Here is a 22,501-nt window from a genome sequence, read left to right as displayed (position 1 = left end):
GCTATACCCTCCACATATGGAAGTTCCCAGGCTAGGGGCAAAATCTGAGCTACAGCAGCCTGCCTACCCCACAACTACAGCAGTGAGGGATCCAAGCCACATGTGCGACCTATATCACAGCTCACAGCAATGCCGAATCCCCGACCCACTGAGCAAGGCCAGAGATTGAACCCATGTTCTCATGGATACTAGTTGGATTTGTTGCCACTGCGCCACAGCAGGAACTCACCACATATCCATTTCTTTCAGATTCTTTCCCCACATAGATTATCACAGAATATTAGGTAGAGTTCTCTGTGCTATATAGCAGGTCTCCATTGTCCAATTTTTCCATATATACTTCAGTGTGCATGTGCCAAAGGCGTGGCTTTTAAAGAAAATAAAAGGCCATAAAAACATTGTTCTTTCTCATGTCTGACCTTCAGGTAAGTTCTGTAAAGCGTTTTGCTGCTGCAGCACATTTCCTTTACAGATTGTAAAACTTTATTTTTAGTTGCTCATATGACTGTCCATATCTCCTGAAGTTTTTGAAAAGTGATGCAATGAATCTGAACCTCATTGTACTCATCTGTAGAATGCCTGAAGGTGTTTTCTAACAGGTGGCTTTCAGTGGGATTTCTGGCTTACCTTTGCCCTCATAGAGAGCAGTTGCTAATTCGGCATATCTTCTATTGATAACAGAAAATGGCCTTTTTACTGAGATAAGCAGAGGACCTATCATAAGACAATAGGCATATCAGCTTGAACACTGTCCTTCTTAACTGAAGAATCTCCCCACTTTATGTCAGGAACTCCTATCAGACCTTTACTTTCTGCATTGGGTTGTCATGGAAAGCTGCCCCATTCCCCTAAGTGGCTGGAGGAGCAGGCCTGTGTGAGGACCAGAAATGACTGAGCTCCTGCTGCCCTGGCAATTGTTTTGTCTCATCTTGAGATTTCTTTCTTTTTTTGTCTTTTTGCCTTTTCTTGGTCCGCTCCCGCAATATGTGGAGGTTCCCAGGCTAGGGGTCGAATCGGAGCTGTAGCTGCCAGCCTACACCAGAGCCACAGCCACGGGGGATCCGAGCCATTTCTGCTACCTACACCACAGCTCATGGCAACACCGGATCCTTAACCTACTGAGCAAGGCCCGGGGTTGAACCCGCAACCTCATGGTTCCTAGTCAGATTCGTTAACCACTGAGCCACAATGGGAACTCATCTTGAGATTTCTTTCTCAGCTTCTAAATTGTTTTTGTCAGTGTCCTCTTTTTATCACTACTGCTGTCTTTTTTTCTCTTACCCTTTCTTCCTATCTTAAAGGAAGATTTGTTCCATTCTGTTTCTAGAGCTAAATCCTCTTCCCATCTCTCCCTGACATACACCATAATCTCACTTCTTCAACCGAGGTGCCTTTATTTGTTCCTTCTTTTGTAACTACAGATTTCCCCAGATTGTCCCAATTTCTTAAAGAATACAGCTCTTCAGAGTTCCCGTCATGGCTCAGTAACTGACTAGTAACTAACTAGTAACTCAGTAACTAACTAGTAACTGACTAGTAACCATAAGGATGTGGGTTCGATCCCTGGCCTTGATCAGTGGGTTAAGGATCTGGTGTTGCCGTGAGCTGTGGCATAGGTTGCAGATGTGGCTCAGGTCTGGTGTGGCTATGGCTCTGGCGTAGGCCGGCAGCTGCAGCTCCAATTCACCCTCTATCCTGGGACCATCCATATGCCTCAGCTGTGGCCCTAAAAAGACAAAAAAAAAAAAGAATACAGCTCTTCCCAGACTTGCACTGCTACTTTTAACTATATTTTCATTTCCATTGTTTCATTTCAGATAAACTTCCTCAGTGAGTGAGTGGTTTATGCCCAGTCCTGCCTTTCCGCTTTGTCTGTTTCTTCTCTGGAGCCTGTTGCCTGGTTTTCATTTCAACTCAAAATCCACAGATGATTTCCTAATCTCAGTTGCCTTCTTTAATGTTTCTGCGGCATTTGATGCTGCTGAGCATTCCATGGAGCCCTGCCTCAATCCTTTTTCTACCTTACCTGTCACATAGAACTCTCCTGGTTTTTTTCTTATTCTCGTCCCAGCTTCTGCCAATAACTCATGACATCAGTCATCTCTCACCTCACTCTTTCCCTCTAGTGCCTCTTTCTTAGATGTCATCTCTTTCTCACACTTTAACTGTTATCCACTTAGGTAGTTCCTAAGTTGGACATTACTAGTCCTGATGTATGGCCTAAGTCTTATTCTTATTTTTCCAACTGCCCAAAGACATTTCTTTCACATTTCATTCTAGTATTTTATTTCTTCTTGCCACTTCGTATCTGGAGCCAGATTCATGTGTCTTCTGAAAACTGTTTCTTCCCCCAGTTTACTTTTTCCGGTGGAAAACTGTGGAAGCATACTGTGTCTTGTTCATTCAAAACCCTTCTTTCCTCCCTCTTCCTTGCCCCTAACCAGCAGTCAGGGTTTTTTTTCGTAGAGTCATTCTTACACCTTTTTTTTTTTGGCCACACCTGCAGCATGTGGAAGTTCCTGGGCCAGGGATCAGACCGGAGTCACAGCAGTGACAATGTCAAATCCTTAACTGCTAGGCCACCAGGGAACTCCCTCATTCTTCTTTGAAGTTCCTGGGCCAGGGATTGAACTGACACCACAGCAGTGAAAATGCTGGATCTTTAACCTGCTGAGCCACCAAGGAACTCCAGCTCCCTCATCCTCATTCTCATATCTTGTTCTAAGATTCACCAGTCATTAATATTTGTCATACCTGCTTTTATATCTCTCTCGATATATGCTTTTTCCCTGAACCATTTGAAAGTCAGTTGCAGTCATCATGATGTTTTAACTCTTAAGTAGTTTAGCAGACATTGAACTACATAGGTTGTAGACGTGGTTCATATCCTGTGTTGCTGTGGCTGTGGCTGTGGCGCAGACCTGCAGCAGTAGCTCCCATTCCACCCCTAGCCTGGGACCCTCCATATGCCACAGGTATGGCCCTAAAAAAAGAAAAACAAATTAACATTCAGGAGTTTTTTTTGGTTTTGTTTTGTTTTTCCTTTTTAGGGCCGTACCTGCAGCATATGGAAGTTCCCAGGCTAGAGGTCAAATTGGAGCTGCAGCTGCCAGCCTACACCACAGCCACAGCAATGAGGGATCCTACACCACAGTTCACAGCAACACCAGACCCTTGACTCGTTGAGCGAACCTACATCCTCATGGATACTAATCGGGTTCGTTTCTACTGCATCACAATGGGAACTCCCATTCAGGAGATTTAACATAAATAAATAACTGTTATTCTAAATATACAAGGTTTTTTTGCTTTTTAGAGCTGCGTCTGTGGCATATGGAGGTTCCGGGGCTAGGGGTTGAATCGGAGCTATAGCCTCTGGCCTATGCCACAGCCACAGCAACACCAGATCCGAGCCTCGTCTGCGACCTACACCACAGCTCATGGAAATGCCGGACCTTAACTCACTGAGTAAGATCAGGTATTGAATCTGTGTCCTCATGGATGCTAGTCAGATTTATTTCCCCTGAGCCACGACAGGAACGCCTATATATAGTTCATTTAATTTTTCCCATTTGTCCCAGTAATGCCCTTTATATATATGTAAATTTTAATCCTAGTTTCTGTTATGAATCAAGCACTATCTTGGGTTTTTGGTTTTTGCTTTTTTTGCTTTTTAGGGCCGCATGTGTGGCATATGGAAATTCCCAGGCTAGAGATCGAATCAGAGCCGCAGCTGCCAGCCTGTGCCACAGCCACAGCAACACGGTATCAGAGCCGCGTCTGCAACCTAACCACAGCTCACAGCAATGCCGGATCTTTACCCCACAGAGCAAGGCCAGAGATCAAACCCTTGTCTTCGTGGATACCAGTCGGGTTCATGCCTGCTGAGCCACAAGGGGAATTCCCAATCAAGCACTGTCTTTATGTGCTTATGTATATCTCTTGATTTCAGTTATGTCTGTCAGATTTTCTACCTTATTTTCTCTTCCTTCTTGTTGATCTTGCACACTGGAAATAGATTCATTTTCCCAAATCACCTTTTAAACTAGCTGCTCCCTTGATCACAGACCTATTTTGGTCCCCCATTATCAAGCATTGACTCCCTGGACAGGTGTTCAGAGCTGTCCAAAATTTGTCCCTATTCTACCTTGGCCTCACTTAGGCCAGGTGTCTTCTGCTCTAGCCAGAGTGGACCAGTCTCAGCACTTTGTAATTCCTGCATCAGAGCCCTTGCCCGATTTGCCTTTTTCACATCTTCGTATAACTGTATCCATCCTGTCATTCAGGCTCAGCTCAAAGCCTGCCACCCTAAAGCTTGTCCTGGTCCCCTTTGCCTGTCATGATCTCTGTAGACAACATGTAGTGCTATTTCTGTCCTTTTATACCATCGTTTATGTATGTTTTCCCTGCTTGGTTAGACTGTTCTTTTGTGTGTGTTTACCCTTGTCTCCCTCACTGGATCTAGCATGGTGCCTTTTACTGAGTGAAGTGTACATAGGTGAGTGTCACTAAAGAGGTCTCAGATCTCTAGCCTCATAAGCTTCTTCATGATTTAAAATGTGCAGGTTGGAGTAAAGTCTGATTGTATAGCCTCTGGTGTAATCCTCAGCTCTCTAGACTGTGCCATTTGGAGCTTATCTGGCCTGGGGCAGTTGGTTGCCTTTCGATTTTAGAACCCCTCCCCCCCCCGCACAACTTAACATCATGACTGAGTTGGGTATTGGTTAATTTTGATGAATTGAGTTTTGTTCAAAGAAAACCATGTGAGTAGCCTAACATTCCGGTCTACCAGTGTCTCAACAGCAGAGCTGGATTTGGAACTCAGTTGGGTTTTCAAGGTTTGGTCATCAGAATCACAATTTAATGACTATGTCAAAGGAATTCATCCAGCCTGAGTTGGAATATGCTTTGGGGCAGGTCTGAGCCCAGGAATCCTTGTAGTATGGAATTTAAAAATCTCTGTTAAGTATAGGCTGCTAAAATGGGAAAATGCTGAGGGCTCAAAATTGAAATGACTGTTGATCCCTAAGATGAAAGGGTCATAAATAGTAATAATGGTTGTACTTGTTAACTGTCCCTTCTGGGAACAGAGGTTATGATAAGAAAACTCATTAATGCCCTCCACACCCTGGTGACGTTGGAGCAGGTATCCTGATTGCTGTCTCCAGGAATGGAGGAAGAGTAAAGCACGTACATCCAATGTGGTTTTAGTGAGGAAGGAGGAGCTGATGAGGCTAGAAGAACAAGACAGTCTGTTTGGGTTTTAGTTCTTTTTTTTTTTTTTGGTCTTTTTAGGGCCACACCCACAGCATATGGAGGTTCCCAGGCTAGGGGTCGAATTGGAGCTGAGGCTGCCGGCCTATACCACAGCCACAGCAATGCCAGATCCAAGCCGCGTCTGCAACCCACACCACAGCTCACCGCAACAGCGGATCCTTAGCCTACTGAGCGAGGCCAGGGATTGAACCCGCAACCTCATGGTTCCCAGTCGGATTCATTTCCACTGCGCCACGACAGGAACTCCTGTTTGGGTTTTAGTTCTTGTGAAAGGTGCTGGTTGGCATGTCTGACCATCTGTCTACCTTTGTTTCTCTCTGGATGTGCCTGAGCGAGCCAAGGGGACCTGCCTTTTGTTCCATTGCATCCTGAAGCCTGCTCTGCTGATGCTTGAGAGAGAAGAGTTTTGTGGCAGAATATTTTTCAGAGGCCAATATCTTATTCCCTCATGACAGCTGAGAGATTAGCAATAATGATTTCTTAAATTTCTAGCATTGCTAGGAGTTCCCACTGTGGCTCAGCAGGAAGGAACCGGACTAGTATCCTTGAAGCTATAGGTTTGATCCCTGGCCTCACTCATGGGTTAAGGATCCAGCGTTGCCGTGAGCTGTGGTGTAGGTAGCAGACATGGCTAGGATCCCATGTTGCTATGGCTGTGGTATGGGCTGGCATCTGCAGCTACAATTCTACCCCCTAGCCTGGGAACTTCCAGATGCTGCGGATGTGGCCCTAAAAACAACAACAACAACAACAAATTTCTAGCATTGCTATACTTTGTTTTTAAAAAGAGAATAAGAACTCAGAATGCTCCAAACTACACTTACAGTACACACACTCTCTCTCTGTCTCTGCTACAGTACACACTCTCGCTTTCCTTACTTGAACTTTGCACTGCCTTGATGCATAGTCTCGATTGCCCCTTGAAATGACAGAGAATTGTTTTGTTTTTTTTAATCATTCCTTATTGCTGGTCAATGGCATTAGGATGACAGTGTACACAAAATAGCAGAATTTGACCTTTAGAGTTGCCCATTTGTTATCCAGCCTTTTTAATAAAACCTAGTGTTTGTCAGGATTGTAGTTACAGCAAAGCTTATTACCAGTGATATTACTTGGTTGTGTTGCAGATAAGGCAAGTGTATGTCACTTTGACTGCTGATGTGTAGGTCCCCCAAAAGGCTGGAATTGAGATTCATTTCCACTGTTCTTGCTATTATTCTTTATGATGCAAAAGAGGATTGGCCTGCTCTGAGATAAAAAACAGAATTTCTTGATCCCTAGTTGAGAACCCCTTGCCAACCTTGATGTTTATATCAATCTAGGTAGACTAGGTAATAACATAGCTCTAAACTTTTAATAGCTTATAGCAGCAAGGTTTATTTCTCACTTATGTAGCCATTGTGGTGTCTCTGCTCACTGTAGCCCCTCAGAGGTCCAGGTTGATGGAAATCATGAATGTGTACTTCCATCTAGGCACTTGCGTGTTGGCTCTTTTTTTTTTTGTCTTCTTTTTTTTCCTTTTTAGGGCCGCACCCACTGTATCTGGAGGTTTCCAGGCTAGGGGTCCAGTCGGAGCTGTAGCTGCCAACCTATACCACAGCCATAGCGACACCAGATCCAAGCCACATCTGCCACCTACACCACAGCTCACGGCAATGCCAGATCTTTAACCCATTGATCGAGGCCAGGGATAAACCTGTGTCAGGTTTGCAGGATGCCAGTCAGATTCATTAACCACTGAGCCACCGCAGGAACTCCTGTGCTGGCTCTTCAGGTGATACATCCATTGCACTCACATTTTATTAGCCAAAAGCAAGTCACATGCCCATACTTAAGAGCCTAGGGAATTACAGTCCTACCATGTGCCCAGGATGGGGGAGAACCAGAAATAGTTTTGAATGTTACTAATGGTTAGTGTAGTTTTTTTTCCACTTATTTTCTTAAAGGAAAAGCTGATGTTTGCTCAGTATCATTTTCTAGGTGGGCATTTAGAAATTTTAGTATCAGAACAATAGAAGAACACTCCAAGAAGGAACCATGGCTAAATCTTAGGGGAAGACATCTCGTGTAACAACTTCTCAGTTTCTCTAATGGAACATTTGGCATCTATAGCTTACATACTTGCCAGATGAATTTAAGGTGACTTATGGAATTAAAACTTCCCAATAGAATAAATTGCTTCCTTACCTGAGAGGCATCTCCCTCCTTACAGAGGCTTTTCTCAAATTATCTATACTTACCTTCACTTTCTGACCTTGGTATACAGTGCTAATGTCTGCTGAGAATGTTTTTGTCTTTTTTTCTCTGACTGTCAAACAGCAAACTTTTTTTTGTCTTTTTAGGGCCACATGGAAGTTCCCAGGCTAAGGGTCTAATCAGAGCTGCAGCTGCCAGCCTACACCACAGCTGTAGCAGTGCCAGATCCTACACTGTAGCTTGCGGCAACACTGGACCTTTAACCCACTGAGTGAGACCAGGGATCGAACCTGCATCCTTATGGATACTAGTCAGGTTCTTAAGCTGCTGAGATACAGTGAGAACTCCCCAGCAAACATTTTTTACTAAGGACGATATTGTGTTAAATATGGAGATATAAAGATGGAAAAGACAAATGTTCTGTCCTCACTCAAGGGGTTCGTAGTCCAGTTACAAAGATGGTCACATGGAGACATTCCTCAGTGTTGGACTAAGCAACATTTTTGGAAAAGAAGTCATAAGTTGGATGTAATGTTTTAGTAGGTATGTTTTATATGAGGGAGCTTTTGTACTATTTTATGGAAGTGATCACAAGCATTGTGTATAGTCAAATATATATAGTATATCTGCATATTGTACTTCATAAAACTAAAGTGTATGTAAATTATTTATACAGAATGATACAGTACCTAATCATGAGCTCGTGTATTTAATTGGAGGTAGAGAAAGAAGAATGGGACTTTAAAGAAATAGCTGTTTCTGAGGCTAGGTTCTGAAATAGAATGGGGTAGGATAGATGGTGGCCCATCTGCAGCTTTTGGCTGAGAGTCTGGGGTCTTAGATATGGAGCGTGCTGGGCAGCCTACCAATTGAGTGCAGTGGCCCATGCTAAGTGTGGCAAGGCTGGATGAGCACCACAGGTGTAATGGCCCTAAGTTGGATATCTAGAGAAAACCACTTGAGATAGAAGGTCAGTGCGGAGTGAGAAGAGCAGCGAGGGCTGTAGAAACTCCTGTGTAAAATTAGTCAGCCCTCCATGTCTGCAGGTTCCACATCTGTCAATTCAACCAAGCTTAGATTGAAAATATTTGGGGAGAGAGTTCCCATTGTGGCACAGTACAAATGAATTGGACTAGTATCCATGAGGATGCGGGTTCAATCTCTGGCCTCACTCAGTTGCCGTGAGCTGTGGTGTAGGTTGCAGATGAGATGTGGATCCCGAGTTGCTGTAGCTGTGGCCCTTTGGGGTGGGAGCAGTACCATCCTAGACGAAGAGCACTGGGGTAGAGTACAGGGTGTATATGGGATTTGTCAGGGAGAAGTTTGAAGAAGTAGATGATGATCAGACTGTGGACAGCCTTGTCCTCTGCATTTCTTCTGAGTCCAACATGCGCTTCCAATGCGCTTCTCACCATGCAGTTTTGATACTTCCTCTTTCTTGAAGCATCCTGTATTCCTAGTTTCCTTAATACACGCTCACCTGGCATTTTATCTGCCTTTCTGGCCATTCCATCTGGTGTTTTGAACTTTTTAACTCTTGAATGATGCCTCTTCCCTTTTCTTGTAAACACTCTCTTCTTAGGAAATCTTATACAATCCCATGACCTCAATTATCTTTCTGCTGGTGATTACTAAAGTACCTGTCTGAACTCAACTTGATTTCAAACTCAGTTCTGTCCAAAACCGAATCTCTAGCCCCCTGCATTTCCAGACTGACCATTCTGACTCACTATTTAGGGAAACATTTCCTGGCATTCCCTTCCCTGCTCATAGACTGAAATAGTTGTACTTGTCGTTGTTCCCCCAGCCCCTTCAGCTGCTTTTGCCATTGCATTTAACAGTGATTTTTGCTTATTTACCTGCTTAAGAGCACATACTCCAGAGCCAGCATGTCTAGGCTTGAACCCTGGCTCTGCTGCTTAGGAACTGTATGGCTTGTGCCTTAGGAACTAACATGTAGACAGGAAATCAAGATAGCACTTAGTTTATATGATAGATGTGAGCGTTAAATAAATGGAAAGTGCTTAGAACTGGGCTTATACAGAGTAAGTATTTTATTCGTTTGTTTGACCCCCCCCTCCCCACCCCAGATATTAAGAATCTTGTTTACCACTGTGTTCCCAGATATTAGCACAGTACTTGACACATACTGGTTATTCATTGTTGAATTCATTTCTCCATCCACTATTCTAGGAAAAGAGTTAATCAGACATTCCTCTCTTCATGAATCTTACATCTGCTAGAGGGAGACAGAATAAATGTTAGGTGGTGATAAGTGCAGGGGAGAAAATAAAACAGGCTAAGTGGTGGGTGGACAAGACTTGATGTTTTATATACAGTGCTTAGGGAGGGCATCACTGTGAAGATGGCATTCGAGCAAAAACCTGAAGGAAGAGAAGTGAAGGATTCATGACTCCCTGGGGAAGCACATTCCAGTTAAATGGAACAACAAATCCAAAGACCTTGGGGCCAGTATAGCCGAGTGGAAGTGAGAAAGGGGGAAAATAATAGGAGTTGAGGTAGGGATGGGGAACGAGGATCGGGTAAGTCATTGTAAGTCCTTTTTACAGAAGAGATTGGTAAGGGTCACTGCCTCTGGAGCGAGGAGCTAGGTAAGCGTGAGGACTAACTTTTCAAAAATATTGTGCCATGTGCACGTATTGCCTTTTTATCACTCTGGGTCTTTTAGGCCCAGCACACTGAAGAGTACAGTCCTCTGTGTGTATAAGCTTTATGGCCCAGTACAGTAAACAGTTTGAAGCCAGATAAACTGACAGATTGTCTATGAATTACCCCTCCTCCCTAACCTGGGAACTGTGGTTCACTCTGGAGTGGAGAGGGGTGAGGGAGTATGTGCACAGCAGTGCTTATGACCCAGAGTACACTGCAGGACACATTTATGGTTCTGAAAGCATTTATGGATCCAGATTGGTCAAAAACAATGCACTGCAATGACATCCCAGTCATTGACAAATCTTTGTGGCCTTATCTGCTTCTGATTGCAAGAATTAAGGTCCAGATTTTATAGAGAACAAGTTGCTGAACCTGTGTCTGAAGTTTGCCAGGTCTGTACCAGGAGACATTTTCAACAGCTTATGGCAGAGGGATGCCCAGGCCCATCCCCTTGCAGTTTAACTGCTGATCGCACTGCAGGGAAGTCCAAGCCTGGAGCTGAGCACTGCTGGGGTTTTTTGCCCTGTCACTGCACAAGTGCATCCCTTTAGATTCCCGGAATTAATGTACCTGAATTTACCCTAAAAGAACCTTGTGAATGTTGATTGGAGAAATCTCAGGGTAGGGATGGAAGGTTCCCTGCTGACAGACTCATTGAGCTTTAAGACTGCTGCTCTTCCTGCCTGCAGAGTGAGAGAAATGGGCACCTTCCCTGCAGGTCTGTCACTGGTACCCTGCTGACTTTCTTTCTATACATTCATCCTTGGGCACTCATCCACTTTGATACAGATGGATGACAGATCTGCATCTCACTCTGACACAAGCAAAAGGCTTGTTTTGCTTTTTTGTTGTTGTTTTGCCAGTTTGTTTCTTTTTTTGTTGCCTGGATGCTCACTCAGGCCTTGACAGTGAACTTCCAGAGTGGGTACACCTGCTCCTTCCACTGCTGCTTCTTGGTCTTCAGGTCCTCCTTGTGCGTGTTGAGCCGATGGCACGTGGCACGTGTTTTCCTGGGCCGTTAGATCCAGAGGTTGTACTTCTTGCCCTTGTAGAATTTCCTCAGGTTCTCTTTCTGAGTCTGGTTAATGACGGTGAGAACATGGGCAATGGATTTGCAAACAACTCGGATCTTGGAGAGTTTGGAAGCCGCCCTGCCTGTTACTTTCATGACATGCATTGGGGCAGCTCCACCTGCAGGTCCTCCAGTTGCTTCAGCAGCATCTCCTTCCTCTGGCCTTGAAGGTCTTGAGCCTTAATCTTGGCCACAGCTGTTACAAGCTGCCGCTGCCGCCCTCTCAGAGGGAAAGAGCTAAAGGCTTGTTTTTCTGGGAGTAGACAGCACCTTTCCATTTGGAAGACCTGCCACTGCTTGCAGCCTGGTGTGCACCAGTCCACTCATGTTTCCTCCCTTCTTCATCCCCTTTCCTGCCTGCCCCTTCACCCTTTACCCACTCACCCGCCGTCTTCTCGTCTTAACTTTCCTTATTCTGTCAGCGACACCATCTTCCTTCAAGGCATGAAGTCTCAGGGATGCCCACTTTGCCTTCTGTTTCCAGTGGTCACACGATGATGTTGGTTCTTATTCAGTGTTTGCTTCAGCCCCAACTCCTCCTTTCCTTCCCAGGTAGCTAACATACCAGTTCTAAGCAGCCATAGCAGCTATATCTAGTCTTTCTCCCATCTTTTCAGTCTAAACTACAGAAAACATTTCTCCCATTTTCCCTTCAATCTACCTTCTGTGGCCCCAAAGGATCTCTGGATGGTGGATCCTTTCATTGTTCAGGAGCTCTCTGCTCTGGAACGAAGACTCCTCAGGCCCAGCAGACACTTCTTTGTGTCTGAGCCCAATTCCCACCTCTTTGCTTTTGCCGGTGCCACGGCCCCACCCTGAAATACCCTCATCTTCCCCCAAATAAGCGTTCAAGATTTTGGCACCCAGCTCATTGTGCATTCGATGGAGTCTTCCCTAAACTCCAGTATCGTAGTTCTCCAAGCTGTCTGTCTTCTTACTCTTGCTTTTTGTCCTAATTGTTTCCAGTAGCTTGTTTACTCTTGGGACAGTGTCAGCATGTAATACTTTGTTGGTTATCTGAACAGCACAGGGCACTCAAATATAGTTGATAGTTCATTTGATGCTGTTGATTGATTGTCCAAATTCTGTGTGCTTTCAGAAGGTTTTTAATTTTCAAAGCCCTTTTCAGATAAAAGGTCTGATTTAACACAGCTAGAAGCCTATTTTTAGAAACTGGATTCTAATTAGACCTTGACTCTCAAGGTTATATTATGTATGCTCACTAGTTTCAGAATAGGACTCATTCAGCTTTGCTTCTGCTCTCTCAGGAGATGAACTCTGGGTGAACTCAGAAGGGACCCTGGTTTTCAAGTGGGATTTCTGCCTGAAGTGGCCTCATGGGCTTCATGGGCTATACCAGATTCTAACTGTGCAACTTAGGCAACCCTCTTAAGGGCCTCCTTGTGTCTCAGTTTCTTCATTTGTAAAACAGGGCTGATACCATATTTATGTGATTCTTAGACTCCCTTTTTGGGTAATATTTATAATTTTAACATAGCAAATCCAGATTTGTCTTACAGTCAGTGGCATTTTTAGTTCAATTAGCATTTCAGCATTTTCCTTTTTGGTGATAAATTAATTTTGTGATTCATAATCAAGGAGTTTTGACTTTGATAAAATACATTAACTTCCACCATTCATGATTATTTTGAGGGTTGGACTTAGTGAGTAATTGCTTAGCTCAATAAATGATGATTTTGTCTTTATTTTTTTTCCTACTCTTCTCTTTGCCTCCAATATTACCCCCTTAAATCCATCCTTTACACACCTGCCTCCTACTAACATATTAGTAGGAGGTTTTTTGGTTTTTTGGTTTTTTGTCTTTTTAGGGCAGCATGCATGGCATATGGAAGTTCCCAGGCTAGGGGTCGAATCAAAGCCGCTACTCCACAGCCACAGGAACACCAGATCCAAGCCACATCCACGACCTACACCACAGCTCGAGGCAGTGCCAGATCTTTAATCCACTGAGCAAGGCCAGGGATGGAACCTGCATTCTCATGGATACTAGTTGAGTTCTTAACTCACTGAGCTACAATAGGAACACCTTAAAAGTGTATTTTTTATTTGAATAATTCACCCCATAGCAGTGATTTTTTTTTTTTTTTTTTAGCTTTTTAGGGCCACACCTACAGCATATGGAAGTTCCCAGGCCGGGGATCAAACAGAGCTGCAACTGCCAGCCTGTGCTACAGCCACAGCAACACAGCATCTGAGCCATGTATGCAGCCTACCCCACATCTCATGGCAACGCCAGATCCTTAACCCACTGAACGAGACCAGGGATTAAACCCACGTCCTCATGGATACTAGTCGGGGTTCGTTACCAATGAGCCTTACTTGGTTCTTGGGTCCTCCCTGATCTCATTCCTCTTTTCCCAGTTTTGGCTGTAGAAGGACATCTTTGCTGTCGGATACCAGTCGGATTTATGACCACTGCGCCACAATAGGAACTCCTGTAACAGTGATTGTTAAGGACAAGGAAGACACGCCTCATTCCTTTCCCTGCCTTCCTCAAAGCCCTTACGAATGCTAAATGACACTGGGTGATTGAGAACAGTGTGTTAAACAAGTGAATTTTTGTGAATGTGGAAAAAGAAATGGAGACCCTTGCCAACAGAATGGCACTGAGGCCCTTAAACATTCACAGAGGCCTCCAAGGCCTCCCAGTCCACTCTCCTAGCCTTACCTCTTGCCATCACCTCCTTTGACCCTTGTGTCCCAGTAGTACCGACGGTTTATGTAATTTGTCTTTAGGGAGGTTATAGCTCTGTAAATGTTTGGTCCAGCATGTAAAAGGTTAGAGAGGGTGGAGGAGGGCCCAGGGCTATTCCAGGGGCAGTGCTATAGAAGGAGCAAGAACTATGGGGATGGAGATCATCTTCTTAGAAATGGACTTGTGGATCCAAGCATGGCATTTGGATTTTTTTTTCTCCCATTTTTGACCACCCCACAGCGTATGGAGTTTCTGGGCCAGAGATCAGATCTGAGCCACAGTTGCGGCCTATGCCACACTTGCGGTAATGCCGGATCCTTAACCCATTCTGCTGGGCCAGGGATCAAACCTGCATCCCAGGGCTCCAGAGATGCCACTGATCCCATTGCACCACAGCAGGAACTCCTAGGATTTTTTTCTTGATGATCAAATGAATTGTGTTTCACTTACCTGACTGCCTGACATTTGCTCAGTTTAGAAAAAGTGATGGAATCCCAGGGTTGGAGAGTAGGGACTTATTCTTTGCTGCTCCAGAGGGTGCACATAGGGCCACGGGATGGAAATGGTTCAATATACTTTGTAGCTCAGCAACTTAAGAACTTTCTGATAGTTGTTGCTGCTCCACAGTAGGGAACAGTAGTGAACTCTCATCACTGAAGGATCTATTCTGTCTCAAGAGCCAAAAAATAAATTCCTGCATCAGGAAGGACGTTGGACAGGATGACTTAAATTGTAATGACTACATTCATCAAGAACTAATTTGTATGTATGAGGCACATAATAGTTAAGTGCTTTAAATTCAGTGTCTGAATTATTTCCTGCATCATCTCATTTATCTTTAGAATGGGTACATCAAGTAAGAACTCCAGTTCTCCCCATTTTACAGATGAAGAAGCTGACTTTAGAGCTAGGATGCCTGAGTTTCTCCAAGGTCACACAATAGTAAGTGGCAGAGGCAAACTCTAGACCCTGGGCTCTGACGTCAGAGTCTGTACTCTCCTCCCTGCTCTGCTGCCCTTAGTGTCCTCTCCTGCTTTAGCATCCTCACCATGGTAAGAAATGTATTTGACTCATGTTTTGTTAACAAATAACCACCCAGAGAGACAACATTCAAGAAAACAAGGCCTGGACCATTTACTTTAACCAGCATTGTGCTTAATATTTGGGACCAATATTGCAAACAGGCAAGAAATGAAGGAGGAGGAAACAGTAGACAAAGAAGAAAAAGTCCTGGAGTTCCCGTCGTGGCGCAGTGGTTGACGAATCCGACTGGGAACCATGAGGCTTCGGGTTCGGTCCCTGCCCTTGCTCAGTGGGTTGACGATCCGGCGTTGCGGTGAGCTGTGGTGTAGGTTGCAGACGCGGCTCGGATCCCGAGTTGCTGTGGCTCTGGCGTAGGCCGGTGGCTACAGCTCCGATTCGACCCCTAGCCTGGGAACCTCCATATGCCGCGGGAGCGGCCCAAGAAATAGCAACAACAACAACAAAAAGACAAAAGACAAAAAAAAAAGAAGAAGAAAAAGTCCTGCTAGAACATTTTATATTGTATTATTTTATTTTGTTTTATTTATTTGCTCTTTAGAGCTATACCCATGGCCTATGGAGGTTCCCAGGCTAGAAGTCAAATCAGAGCTACAGCTGCTGGCCTACATCATAGCTGTACAGCAATGTGGGATCCGAGCCACGTCTGTGACCTACACCACAGCTCACGGCAACGCCAGATCCTTAACCCACTGAGCATGGCCAGGCATTGAACCTGTAACCTCATGATTCCTAGTCAGAGTCGTTTCTGCTGCATCACAACGGGAACTCCATGCTAGAACATTAAAAAAATTTTTTTTCATTAGAATGTATTTTATTTACAATGTTGTGTTAGTTTCAGGTGTACAGCAAAGTGATTCAGTGATATATATATTCATATTCTTTTTCACATTCTTTTCCATTGTAGGTCCTTAAAATATATTGAATGTAGATCCCTGTGCTATAGAGTAGGTCCTTGTTGTTTATCTGCTCTCTATATAGTAGCCTAGGAGAACATTTTAAAAAAATGGAATCACAGAGAACTCTGAATCGTAAAAGAAATTTGTTTAAAAAGGGGGCAAGGAATTGGGTCACTGATGTGGCTTGGATCCGAGTGGCTGTGACTGTGGTGTAGGCCAGCAGCTGTGGCTCTGATTGGACCCTTAGCCTGGTAACCTCCATGTGCCCCAAGTGCAGCCCTGAAAAGCAAAAAAAAAAAAAAAAAAAAAAAGAGGGGGGAAGGAATAATATGTAATGTGTGTACTTTGCTGCAATCTATGATACATACTCAAGAGCATAAAACATGAAACCAGCGAATAAGTGATTTTTGTTAAAGAATAATTATTAGTAAAGCATAAGGATTGGTTAATGAGTTACTGGGCAGCTTCCATTCCTTCCACGTGGGTGCTTTCTCTTTCATCTACTGGTTAGTTTAAGGCCCATCCTCTGCTGACCTTTGTAGCATTTCATACTTGGACCGTAGTACTTATCACAGTCATCCTTTCATTATCATTAATCCTGTACATGTTTTATTTTCTCTACTTGACTAACCCCTTTGAGGACAGAGGGTCCACATCTTATCTTCATTTCCTCCATTCTATGATGTTCAGCATATTTGAAAACAGACATTATTACAAATCACATTCTTTTGGCAAAAATGAAAGAATGTGTTTAATATTTTTTGTTTGTTTGTTTGTTTGCTTTTTAAGGCCCGTACCTGCACCTGCAGCATATGGAAGTTCTCAGGCTAGGGGTTGAATCAGAGCTATAGCTGCCAGCCTGCGCCAGAGCCACAGCAACGTGGGATCTGAGCCGCATCTGGGACCTACATCACAGCCCATGGCAACGCCAGATCCTCAACCCACTGAGCAAGGCCAGGGATCGAACCTGCAACCTCATGGTTCCTAGTCAGGTTCGCTAACCACTGAGCCCCAACAGAGGCTCCCCGAATGTGTTTAATCTAACACATTATCTTGAGTGTAAATGGATACAGTGGGCTTGCATACATGTACTTAGTTTACACAGATCACATCTCTAACCCTTTGGCAAAAAGAAAGAACAAAAATTCTAAATACAGGATGATTCTGCCTACAGTTCTACTCCCGTGTGCCTGGAGTGGTTGTGAGATGGAAGATTTAAATCAGTTCTTCTTTGCCTCTGCTCTCATGTGTCTGTCTTGTGCCTAACATGAGCATCTTATGGTGTTTATAGTGATTTGAATGCTTAAAGATACAGTATAGATTTTCAATCTGTATGGTCCCTACACAAACCAGCCTCTTCATCTGGTGCTTCCCAGGGAGCTGGGGGGAGTAATCAGTACCATTGGGGAAGGAGAGACCAGCTGACTTGGACTATGTACGTGGTCTAAGAAATTTTTAGCTCCGTATAGTTTCCATCTTACTTGGTGACCCGAGAACTTAAACCTTATTATATAAGATGAGATTCCACTGGATTCCTTCATTTTTTTCACTGAAAGTATGTGTAATCATGTGAATGAAAGAGAAAGTAAGATAAACAATCAAGGACTAGGGATTGAGTTTTGTGGAATTTCATGACAAGAGGACATCTGGAGAAAACCGTGGAGACGTCCAGTGTAAAGATTAAGGAAGGTCATAAAAGTAGTTCACAAGACACTAATAGCAAGGAAAAGAGAAGAACAGAACTTTACAATGCATGTTGTGCTATCTGCCTGCTTTCTTTAGCAGAGCGTACCAGATTTCTGAAAGTCATTTTTATACACTCTTCCTTTTGCATTTCTTTTTAAAATGGATAATATGGGAACTGGAGACTGACTTTGGGCAAAATGACTCTCAGATGATTATTTCTTCCCGTCAGTGTTGAGATTACTTGGTGTGTCCTCCTACCCTTTGGCCTATTAAGAGCCACCACACCCCGTAGCATGGACCAGGAAAGGATGCATATACCCCATCCTACCATGATCTCCTCTCACCTTACTCTTTGGAGACCTTTCCTAGGAACCAATGAAACCAACCAAGCCAAGAAGGTGAAGGAAAAATCATTAGCACTTAAGCTTTTATATAGTAGACTAGATATCTTATTAGCAATTAACAGTTCTTTTAAAACTTGAGGGTTGCAATAGTGGTCTCCTCCCGTTCCAGTACATGCACCGTGACAGTGCTCTTTTGTAATTGGTAGTGTTTTATTGTCTTCTATGTGGTAATGGTTGTTTTAAGAAAGATATGAGAGTGTGGGTAAACAATGGGGATATGAACCCCTGTCTTCTTGGTACAATAGATTTTGTCCTCCAGGGCAAAACATCTGGGGAGGGATTGATTTAGTTTAGTGGTTTCTATGGATGTGATTGAGCTTGGAGTATCTGGTGCATTTACCTGTCGTGGAAGATCTTACCTACCCTCTATCCCTGGGGAGTTCTGCTGGATAGGTTCTTGCCGTCCTAATATAGAACTGCATTTTACTACAGAAACAGTAGTATTCATAGTACTTAGTTTACACAGATCACATCTGTGCAGGGGTGCTCTATGGTACCACATTCTAGGTAGCATTATGGATTAGAGCTAGCTTTTGTGTGCTGCTGGCATAAAAACCTTACTTATATCTGTAGAAAAATACATTGGGGAGTTCCCATTGTGGCACAGTGGAAATGAATCCAACTAGTATCCATGAGGATGCCAGTTCAATCCCTGGCCTTGTTCAGTAGGTCTGGGATCCAGTGTTGCTGTGAGCTGTGGTGTAGGTCACAGACACGGCTAGGATCCCACGTTGCTATGACTGGAATAGGCCGGCAGCTGCAGCTCCAATTCGACACCTAGCCTGGGAACTTCAATATGCTACAGGTGGGCGCCCCCAAAAAAGAAAAATACATTGAAAAATACTTAGAACTTTTGGAACATAGCCAGCTCAATGTCTGGAGACTGTATTTTTTACGAGAGGAAAAAGAGTAATGTTTATTATCTTGAAGCACCAGATCAGTTTGCTTTTAGTGATTGTTAAAGGTCAGAGGGAACAAAAAGTGCCCACCAAACTAAGGTATCTTGAGACTGAAAACCAAGGCAGGCAGCTCTACATAATCAATGGAATCCATTTATTACAGGGTACTTTATAGGGTGGGATGGAGCAGACATTGACCTAGGAGCATTTGCAGCTGCATTCCACACTGCTGAAGGGATACTGGAACAATTTCATAGTTCACCTAGTATAGGAGGGTATATGCTTGGAAACACTATGTGCATTCCTTTTTTAAAAAAATTTTTTTATTAAAACATAGTTGATTTACAGTGTTGTGCCAATTTCTGCTGTATAGCCAAGTGACCTAGTCATATGTATATACATTCTTTCTCTTTTTCTAATATTTTTTTAAGTATAGTTGATTGACTGTTGTGCCAATTTCTACTGTGAAATGACCCAGTCATACATATACATATACATATACATATACATATACATATACATTCCTTTTCTTATATTATCTTCCATCATGGTCTGTCCCAAAGATTGGATATAGTTCCCTGTGCTGTATGTATACTCATTAATTGTCCATCCTAAATGTCATAGTTTGCATTACATTTGCATTGGAGCTCCCGTCGTGGCTCAGAGGTAACAAACCTGACAAGGATCCATGAGGATGCAGGTTCAATCCCCAGCCCCACTCAGTGGGTTAAGGATCTGGTGTTGCTGTGGGTTGTGGTGTAGGTCGCAGATGTGGCTCAGATCCTGCATCATGGTAGCTGTGGCATAGGCTGGCAGCTGCGGCTCCAATTCAACTTCTAACATGGGAACTTCCATATGTCTCACCTGCGGCCCACAAAAGCAAAATAAATAAATAAATGTAATAGTTTGCATCTGCTAATGCCAAATTTCCAGTCTATCCCTTTCGCTCCTGCCTCGTTCTTGGCAACCACAGTCTGTTCTCTTATGTCTGTGAGTATGTTTCTGTTTTGTAGATAGGTTCATTTATGCTGTACATTTTTTTTCTTTTTCGGCTGCTCGATGGCATTTGGAGTTCCCAGGCCAAGAATCAGATTTGAGCTGCAGCTGTGACCTATACTGCAGCTACAGTAACACCAGATCCTTAACCCACTATGCCAGGCTCTGAATCGAACCTACATCCTAGCACTCCAGAGACACTGCTGATCCCATTGCACTGCAATGGAAACTCCTGTGCCACATTTTAGATTGCACGTATAGGTGATATTATATCACTTGTCTTTTCGCTTTCTGACTTACTTCACTTAGTTTGATAATCTTTAGGTCCATCTGTGTTGCTGCATTATTTTGTTCGTTTTTATTGCTGAGTAGTATTCCATTGTGTATATGTACTACATCTTCTTAATCTATTCATCTGTCAATGGACATTTAAGTTGTTTCCATGTTTTGCCTACTGTGAATAATGCTACAATGAACGCAGGGCTACATTTATCTTTTTGAATTACAGTTTTGCCCAGATATATGCCCAGGAGTGGGATTACTAGATCATATGGTAGTTCTATATTTAGTTTCTGAGGAACCTCCATACTGTTTTCTATAGTGATTGTACCAATTTACATTCCCACCAAGAATGTAGAAGGGTTCCCTTTTCTCCACACCCTCTCCAGCATTTGTTATCTGTAGACTTATTGATAGCCATTCTGATTGATGTGAGGTTGTACCTCATTGTAGTTTTGACGTGTATTTGTCTAATACTTAGTGATATTGAGCATTTTTTCACGTGTCTACTGGCCATATCTTCTTTGGAGAAATGTCTGTTTAGGTCTTCTTTCCATTTTTTCAGTTGGGTTGTTTATTTTTTGGTTGAGTTTTATGAGTTGTTTGTACGTTTTGGAGATGAAGTCCTCATCCGTTGCACTGTGTGCAGCTATTTTCTCCCATTCCATAGATTGTCTTTTTGTTTTGATTTGTTTTTTTATGGTTTCCTTTGCTGTGCAAAAGCTTGTAAGTTTGGTTAGATTCTATTGGTTTATTTTTGTTTTTATTTCTATTGCTTTGGGAGATTGACCTAAGAAAACATTTGCATGATTTTTGCAGGACATACATTCATTCTCAAGTCAAGATTTATGAATGAGTTACTAGTCTCATGGGTGCCAGGTATACGTCAGCAAAGGTCTTCAGCATTGTTTGGGGACTAACAGAGCATAGAGGCCACCTGGTCCTAATGGTGATTAATTAAACAATATCTGTTACATACAAATACAACAGCTAAGTGATTTACCTCACAGTGCAGTCCCAGGTAGGCTTTGTGGAAGGGCAGGAGGAACTCAGTTATGTTAACAGCCATCAGTGATGGTCTCTATTGACCTGGGATTGGATTCAGAACTTTTTTTTTTTTTTTTTGGTCTTTTTAGAGCCACACTTCAGCATATGGAGTTTCCCAGGCTGGGGGTCAAGTGGAAGCTACAGCTGCCGGCCTGCCACCACAGCCACAGCCATGTGGGATCCAAGCTGCCACACCTGCGACCTACACTATAGCTCACGGCGAGGCCAGGAATTGAAACTGCATCCTCATGGATACTAGTCAGATTTTTTCAACTGCACCATGACAAGAACTCCAGATTCAGAACTTTTTGACTTTAGTGAGAAACATAACCAAGGATGATTTTTTTTTTAATTTTTTGTCTTTTGTCTTTTTTTTTTTAGGGCCACACCTGTGGCATATGGAGTTTGCCAGGCTAGGGGTCTAATCAGAGCTGTTGTTGCTGGCCTACGCCAGAGCCACAGCAACGCCAGAGCCAAGCCGTGTCTGTGACCTACACCACAACTCACGGCAACGCCGGATCCTTAACCCACTGAGCAAGGCCAGGGATCAAACCTGGACGTACATACACTGCAGATGTGGCAACGCCAGATCCCTTGGCCCACTGCACTGGGCCAGGGACCAAATCTACACCTCCCCCAGCAACCTGAGCTGCTGTATTTGGATTCTTAATCCACTGCAGTACAGCGAGAACTCCAACCAAGGATGAACTTTTGAAGACCCTGGAATTGTCTGTTCTTGGATATGGTTGTTGAAACTAACTTGTCTCCATCCCCAGAAGTTCCAGAGCTGTGTCTCTAAGAAGCACCTCTATCCTTGAAGTTATACTTTTATTTTCCGTCTTAGACTCCATCAATCCTGACATGAAATGAGCAAGCTCATTCCAACCCACTTTTGCTGTATGACACTCCTTTGTCCCAGGCAGTAGAGCCTTCTCCTTAGTGCTAGAATCAGATATCAGGCCAACTCAAAAGTCTTGTGTCTCCTCAAAATCAGGACTTTTGGGGGGTTCCTGCTGTGGTGCAGTGGGTTTAGAATCTGACTTCAGTGGCTCAGGTTGCTGCGGAGGCACAGGTTTGATCCCCGGCCCAGTGCAGTGGGCCAGAGGATCTGGCGTTGCCACATATGCAGTGTATGTATGTCACAGCTGTGGCTTGGATTCAATCCCTGGCACATAAAACTCCATATGCCATGGGTGCAGCCATAAAAATTAAAAAAAAAAAAAAAAATTTCAGGGAGTTTCCGTCATGGCTCAGCGGTAACGAGCCCTAACAGTATCCATGAGGAATCGGGTTCAATCCCCGGCCTCACTCAATGG

At 43.7% G+C, this 22,501-nt stretch overlaps 1 protein-coding gene and 1 pseudogene across 1 annotated transcript in view; one reads left to right on the top strand and one right to left on the bottom strand.

Annotated features, from left to right (window-relative positions):
- Positions 1-22,501, top strand: part of AP3S2 (adaptor related protein complex 3 subunit sigma 2) — a 60,113-nt gene that overhangs the window by 27,027 nt on the left and 10,585 nt on the right. The gene's annotated exons all lie outside the window — the stretch shown is intronic.
- Positions 11,042-13,917, bottom strand: LOC125135564 (60S ribosomal protein L35-like; annotated as a pseudogene).

The sequence above is a fragment of the Phacochoerus africanus genome, chromosome 9 (assembly GCF_016906955.1).
Source record: "Phacochoerus africanus isolate WHEZ1 chromosome 9, ROS_Pafr_v1, whole genome shotgun sequence".
Taxonomy (NCBI): Eukaryota; Metazoa; Chordata; class Mammalia; order Artiodactyla; family Suidae; genus Phacochoerus; species Phacochoerus africanus.
Note: the sequence above shows the minus strand (reverse complement) of the source record. Positions and strands in the feature narration are given on the sequence as shown.